Source organism: Symsagittifera roscoffensis, chromosome 1 (assembly GCF_963678635.1).
Source record: "Symsagittifera roscoffensis chromosome 1, txSymRosc1.1, whole genome shotgun sequence".
Lineage (NCBI taxonomy): Eukaryota > Metazoa > Xenacoelomorpha > Acoela > Convolutidae > Symsagittifera > Symsagittifera roscoffensis.
In genome coordinates, this window is record NC_087062.1 from 35,681,453 (window position 1) to 35,689,440 (window position 7,988).

Consider the following 7,988-nt stretch of genomic DNA (forward strand, 5'->3'; position numbering starts at 1 on the left):
TCTCCAGAAAATCTCGATACATGTTTTTTTTTGCCCTGAGATAGCCTTAGAATTGCAATAAAATCTATTGTTTTTGCCATAAAATTGCAACAAAATCTATTGTTGGTGCCAAAAAATACCATAGATTTGTACTTAAATCGATTGCTATTGCCATAAAGCTGCGTTAAAATTGCAATGAAATCCAGGACATACAAATTTGATTCCAGTGTCTAAAAAATTGATTTTTCTCTCCTTAAAAGCATGCTAATTAAAAATTCAAAAAAAACTGATTGAAAACTGAACGAATCAAATATCGAAAATCACCAATAATAACAAAAACTTGTGCTTGAAAATCATTGATGAAAACAAGGTTTTGGGCAAAAAATTATGCAATATTCTTTTCAGAATCATCAAAATAAATAAGATTTTAGGTGCAAAAATATCATTAAAATCATGAAAATCATGAAAAATACACAGGATTTTGTGCGCAAAAAAAATAATGAAATCTTGAATCTTGAAAATCATCATCATATAAAGATTTTGGGGACAAAAATATGCAAGAAGAACATAAAAATCATCAATCTTAACCAAATTTTTTTGCACCCAAAATTCATTCAACTCATAAAAATCATCAATAAAAACAAAATTGTGAGCAACGTGTTTTTAAAAACGGCATCATATTTATTGGAATTATAAACTTTTATAATTCCAATATAACCGACATAAAAAAACATTATTATTATCCTTTATGTTTCCAATATAATCAATTAAAAACAGTATTTCACCATACAATCAATCATTTTTTCGATTTGTATAGTGAATAACTTTTTCACCTTAAAACTGCTATATAATTGATTATTAACAAATAAATTTTACAGCGGGACGTAACGATACCGTGCAAAATACAACTTTCAGGATATACAAGTTTAGATGTGGCAATTTAAAAATTAGCCTCGTTTTGTAACAATACACCAAAGGTTGCCCTATTTTCACAAAATTATTTTCTTATCCTTTTTTTCTTACCTTCGAAAGAATTGATATCATTGTTTTTTACCTTAATTTCAGAAAAAATTATCTACAAAATGACTAGAAATTTATCTAGCTTAATCGGATATAAATTGACCGTAAATGGGCAAAACTCTGTTAAAATGGAAATTTATTTAGAATAATAGATCATTGGGGCAAAATTTCATTAGAATGGACGTTTTTCCAGCTTAATCAGACTTATTTTGACTAAATTTGAGCAACTTTTTGTTAAAATGGACGTTTTTCTAGCTTAATCGGACTTAATTTGAACATAAATGGGCAAAATTCTGTTAAAATGGAAATTTATCTAGCCTTATAGGACGTAACGATAAACAAGCATAATGCCATTTTTCATGATATTTGTGCAATTTAGGCAATTTATGTAACCAATTTAGGCAGAATTTTCTTTTGTATTAAAAAGAAAATGGAATCTTCTGATTACCGTTATATTGCATTAAAATTCCCCTAAAAACTATTTTAGTCTCCAAAAAATCTCGATACATGTTTTTTTTTGCCCTGAGATAGCCTTAGAATTGCAATAAAATCTATTGTTTTTGCCATAAAATTGCAACAAAATCTATTGTTGGTGCCAAAAAATGCCATAGATTTGTACTTAAATCTATTGCTATTGCCATAAAGCTGTGTTAAAATTGCAATGAAATCCAGGACATAAAAATTTGATTCCAGTGTCTAAAAAATTGATTTTTCTCTCCTTAAAAGCATGCTATTTAAAAATTCAAAAAAAAACTGATTTAAAACTGAACGAATCAAATATCGAAAATCACCAATAATAACAAAAACTTGTGCTTGAAAATCATTGATGAAAACAAGGTTTTGGGCAAAAAAATTATGCAATATTCTTTTCAGAATCATCAAAATAAATAAGATTTTAGGTGCAAAAATATCATTAAAATCATGAAAAATACACAGGATTTTGTGCGCAAAAAAAAAGCAATGAAATCTTGAATCTTGAAAATCATCATCATATAAAGATTTTGGGGACAAAAATATGCAAGAGGAACATAAAAATCACCAATCTTAACCAAATTTTTTTGCACCCAAAAATCATTCAACTCATAAAAATCATCAATAAAAACAAAATTAAGAGCAACGTGTTTTTAAAAAAGGCATCATATTTATTGGAATTATAAACTTTTATAATTCCAATATAACCGACATAAAAAAACATTATTATTATCCTTTTTGTTTCCAATATAATCAATTAAAAACAGTATTTCACCATACAATCAATCATTTTTTCGATTTGTATAGTGAATAACTTTTTCACCCTAAAATTGCTATATAATTGATTATTAACAAATAAATTTTACAGCGGGACGTAACGATACCGTGCAAAATACAACTTTCAGGATATACAAGTTTAGATGTGGCAATTTAAAAATTAGCCTCGTTTTGTAACAATACACCAAAGGATGCCCTATTTTCACAAAATTATTTTCTTATCCTTTTTTTCTTACCTTCGAATGAATTGATATCATTGTTTTTTACCTTAATTTCAGAAAAAATTATCTACAAAATGAATAGAAATTTATCTAGCCTAATCGGATATAAATTGACTGTAAATGGGCAAAACTCTGTTAAAATGGAAATTTATTTAGAATAATAGATTATTGGGGCAAAATTTCTTTAGAATGGACGTTTTTCCAGCTTAATCAGACTTATTTTGACTAAATTTGAGCAACTTTTTGTTAAAATGGACGTTTTTCTAGCTTAATCGGACTTAATTTGAACATAAATGGGCAAAATTCTGTTAAAATGGAAATTTATCTAGCCTTATAGGACGTAACGATAAACAAGCATAATGCCCATTTTTCATGATATTTGTGCAATTTAGGCAATTTATGTAACCAATTTAGGCAGAATTTTCTTTTGTATTAAAAAGAAAATGGAATCTTCTGATTACCGTTATATTGCATTAAAATTCCCCTAAAAACTATTTTAGTCTCCAAAAAATCTCGATACATGTTTTTTTTTGCCCTGAGATAGCCTTAGAATTGCAATAAAATCTATTGTTTTTGCCATAAAATTGCAACAAAATCTATTGTTGGTGCCAAAAAATGCCATAGATTTGTACTTAAATCTATTGCTATTGCCATAAAGCTGTGTTAAAATTGCAATGAAATCCAGGACATAAAAATTTGATTCCAGTGTCTAAAAAATTGATTTTTCTCTCCTTAAAAGCATGCTATTTAAAAATTCAAAAAAAACTGATTTAAAACTGAACGAATCAAATATCAAAAATCACCAATAATAACAAAAACTTGTGCTTGAAAATCATTGATGAAAACAAGGTTTTGGGCAAAAAAATTATGCAATATTTTTTTCAGAATCATCAAAATAAATAAGATTTTAGGTGCAAAAATATCATTAAAATCATGAAAAATACACAGGATTTTGTGCGCAAAAAAAAAGCAATGAAATCTTGAATCTTGAAAATCATCATCATATAAAGATTTTGGGGACAAAAATATGCAAGAGGAACATAAAAATCATCAATCTTAACCAAATTTTTTTGCACCCAAAAATCATTCAACTCATAAAAATCATCAATAAAAACAAAATTAAGAGCAACGTGTTTTTAAAAACGGCATCATATTTATTGGAATTATAAACTTTTATAATTCCAATATAACCGACATAAAAAAAACATTATTATTATCCTTTTTGTTTCCAATATAATCAATTAAAAACAGTATTTCACCATACAATCAATCATTTTTTCGACTTGTATAGTGAATAACTTTTTCACCCTAAAATTGCTATATAATTGATTATTAACAAATAAATTTTACAGCGGGACGTAACGATACCGTGCAAAATACAACTTTCAGGATATACAAGTTTAGATGTGGCAATTTAAAAATTAGCCTCGTTTTGTAACAATACACCAAAGGTTGCCCTAATTTCACAAAATTATTTTCTTATCCTTTTTTTCTTACCTTCGAATGAATTGATATCATTGTTTTTTACCTTAATTTCAGAAAAAATTATCTACAAAATGAATAGAAATTTATCTAGCTTAATCGGATATAAATTGACCGTAAATGGGCAAAACTCTGTTAAAATGGAAATTTATTTAGAATAATAGATTATTGGGGCAAAATTTCTTTAGAATGGACGTTTTTCCAGCTTAATCAGACTTATTTTGACTAAATTTGAGCAACTTTCTGTTAAAATGGACGTTGTTCTAGCTTAATCGGACTTAATTTGAATATAAATGGGCAAAATTTTGTTAATATGGAAATTTATCTAGCCTTATAGGACGTAACGATAAACAAGCATAATGCCCATTTTTCATGATATTTTTGCAATTTAGGCAATTTATGTAACCAATTTAGGCAAAATTTTCTATTGTAATAAAAAGAAAATGGAATCTTCTGATTACCGTTATATTGCAGTATAATTCCCCTAAAAACTATTTTAGTCTCCAGAAAATCTCGATACATGTTTTTTTCGCCCTGAGATAGCCTTAGAATTGCAATAAAATCTATTGTTTTTGCCATAAAATTGCAACAAAATCTGTTGTTTGTGCCAAAAAATGCCATAGATTTGTACTTAAATCTTTTGCTATTGCCATAAAGCTGCCTTAAAATTGCAATGAAATCCAGGACATACAAATTTTTTTCCAGTGTCTAAAAAATTGATTTTTCTCTCCTTAAAAGCATGCTATTTAAAAATTCAAAAAAAATTGATTTTAAACTGTACGAATCAAATATCGAAAATCACCAATATTAACAAAAACTTGTGCTTGGAAATCATCGATGAAAACAAGGTTTTGGGCAAAAAATTATGCATTATTCTTTTCAGAATCATCAAAATAAATAAGATTTTAGGTGCAAAAATATCATTAAAATCATGAAAATCATGAAAAATACACAGGATTTTGTGCGCAAAAAAAGCAATGAAATCTTGAATCTTGAAAATCATCATCATATAAAGATTTTGGGGACAAAAATATGCAAGAAGAACATAAAAATCATCAATATTAACCAATTTTTTTTGCACCCAAAAATCATTCAACTCATAAAAATCATCAATAGAAACAAAATTGTGAGCAACGTGTTTTCAAAAACGGCATCATACTTAGCTAATAATCCCATATTGTTCTGCTCAGGCAAGTAAGCATTTAAAAAAGTTTGTGTCGCACATTTTTGTGCAATTGATAGAAATTTATGTGAATTTTATTGGAATTAAAAACTTTTATAATTCCAATATAACCGACATAAAAATTTATTATTATTATCCTTTATGTTTCCAATATAATCAATTAAAAACAGTATTTCACCATACAATCAATCATTTTTTAAATTTGTATAGTGAATAACTTTTTCACCCTAAAATTGCCATATAATTGATTATTAACAAATAAATTTTACAACGGGACGTAACGATACCGTGCAAAATACAACTTTCAGGATATACAAGTTTAGATGTGGCAATTTAAAATTAGCCTCGTTTTGTGACAATACACCAACAGTTGCCCTATTTTTACAAAATTATTTTCTTATCCTTTTTTTCTTACCTTCGGATGAATTGATATCATTGTTTTTTATTTAATTTCAGAAAAAATTATCTACAAAAGGACTAGAAATTTATCTAGCTTAATCGGATATAAATTGACCGTAAATGGGCAAAACTCTGTTAAAATGGAAATTTATTTAGGTTAATAGATTAATGGGGCAAAATTTCATTAGAATGGACGTTTTTCTAGCTTAATCGGACTTAATTTGAACATAAATGGGCAAAATTTTGTTAAAATGGAAATTTATCTAGCCTTATAGGACGTAACGATAAACAAGCATAATGCCCATTTTTCATGATATTTGTGCAATTTAGGCAATTTATGTAACCAATTTAGGCAGAATTTTCTTTTGTAAAAAAAAGAAAATGGAATCTTCTGATTACCGTTATATTGCATTATAATTCCCCTAAAAACTATTTTAGTCTCCAGAAAATCTCGATACATGTTTTTTTCGCCCTGAGATAGCCTTAGAATCGCAATAAAATCTATTGTTTTTGCCACAAAATTGCAACAAAATCTGTTGTTTGTGCAAAAAAATGCCATAGATTTGTACTTAAATCTATTGCTATTGCCATAAAGCTGCGTTAAATTTCAATGAAATTGAGGACATACAAATTTGATTCTATTGCCTAAAAAAATGATTTTTTTCTCCTTAAAAGCATGCTATTTAAAAGTTCAAAAAAAATGATTTAAAACTGAACGAATCAAATATCGAAAATCATCAATATTAATAAAAACTTGTGCTTGAAAATCATTGATGAAAACAAGATTTTGGGCAAAAAATTATGCAATATTCTTTTCAGAATCATCAAAATAAATAAGATTTTAGGTGCAAAAATATCATTAAAATCATGAAAAATACACAGGATTTTGTGCGCAAAAAAAAAGCAATGAAATCTTGAATCTTGAAAATCATCATCATATAAAGATTTTGGGGACAAAAATATGCAAGAAGAACATAAAAATTATCAATCTTAACCAAATTTTTTTGCACACAAAAATCATTCAACTCAAAAAAATCATCAATAAAAACAAAATTGTGAGCAACGTGTTTTCAAAAACGGCATCATGTTTAGCTAATAATCCCATATTGTACTGCTCAGGCAATTAAGCATTTAAAAAAATTTGTGTCGCACATTTTTTTGCAATTGATAGAAATTTAAGTGAATTTTAATGAAATTATAAACTTTTATAATTCCAATATAACCGACATAAAATTACATTATTATTATCCTTTATATTTCCAATATAATCAATTAAAAACAGTATTTCACCATACAATCAATCATTTTTTCGATTTGTATAATGAATAACTTTTTCACCCTAAAATTGCCATATCATTGATTATTAACAAATAAATTTTACAGCGGGACGTTACGATACCGTGCAAATTACAACTTTCAGGATATACAAGTTTAGATGTGTAACAATACACCAACAGTTGCCCTATTTTTACAAAATTATTTTCTTATCCTTTTTTTTTACCTTCGAATGAATTGATATAATTTTTTTTACCTTAATTTCAGAAAAAATTATCTTCAAAATGACTAGAAATTTATCTAGCTTAATCGGATATAAATTGACCGTAAATGGGCAAAACTCTGTTAAAATGGAAATTTTTTTTGGTTAATAGATTAATGGGGCAAAATTTCATTAGAATGGACGTTTTTCCAAGTTAATCAGACTTATTTTGACTAAATTTGAGCAACTTTCTGCTAAAATGGACGTTTTTCTGGCTTAATCGGACTCAATTTGAACATAAATGGGCAAAATTCTGTTAAAATGGAAATTTATCTAGCGTTATAGGACGTAGCGATAAACAAGCATAATGCTCATTTTTCATGATATTTGTGCAATTTAGGCAATTTATGCAACCAATTTAGGCAAAATTTTCTATTGTAACAAAAAGAAAATGGAATCTTCTGATTACCGTTATATTGCATTATAATTCCCCTAAAAACTATTTTAGTCTCCAGAAAATCTCGATACCTTATTTTTGCCCTGAGATAGCCTTAGAATCGCAATGAAATCTATTGTTTTTGCCATAAAATTGCAACAAAATCTATTGTTTCTGCCAAAAATGCCATAGATTTGTACTTACTTAAATCTATTGCTATTGCCATAAAGCTGCGTTAAAATTGCAATGAAATCGAGGACATACAAATTTGATTCCAGTGTCTAAAAAGTTGATCTTTCTCTCCTTAGAAGCATGCTATTTAAAAATTCAAAAAAAACTAATTTGAAACTGAACGAATCAAATATCGAAAATCACCAATATTAACAAAAACTTGTGCTTGAAAATCATCAATGAAAACGAGGTTTTGGGCACAAAATTATGCAAAATTCTTTTCAGAATCATCAAAATAAATAAGATTTTAGGTGCAAAAATATCATACAAATCATGAAAATTATGAAAAATACACAAGATTTTGTGCGCAAA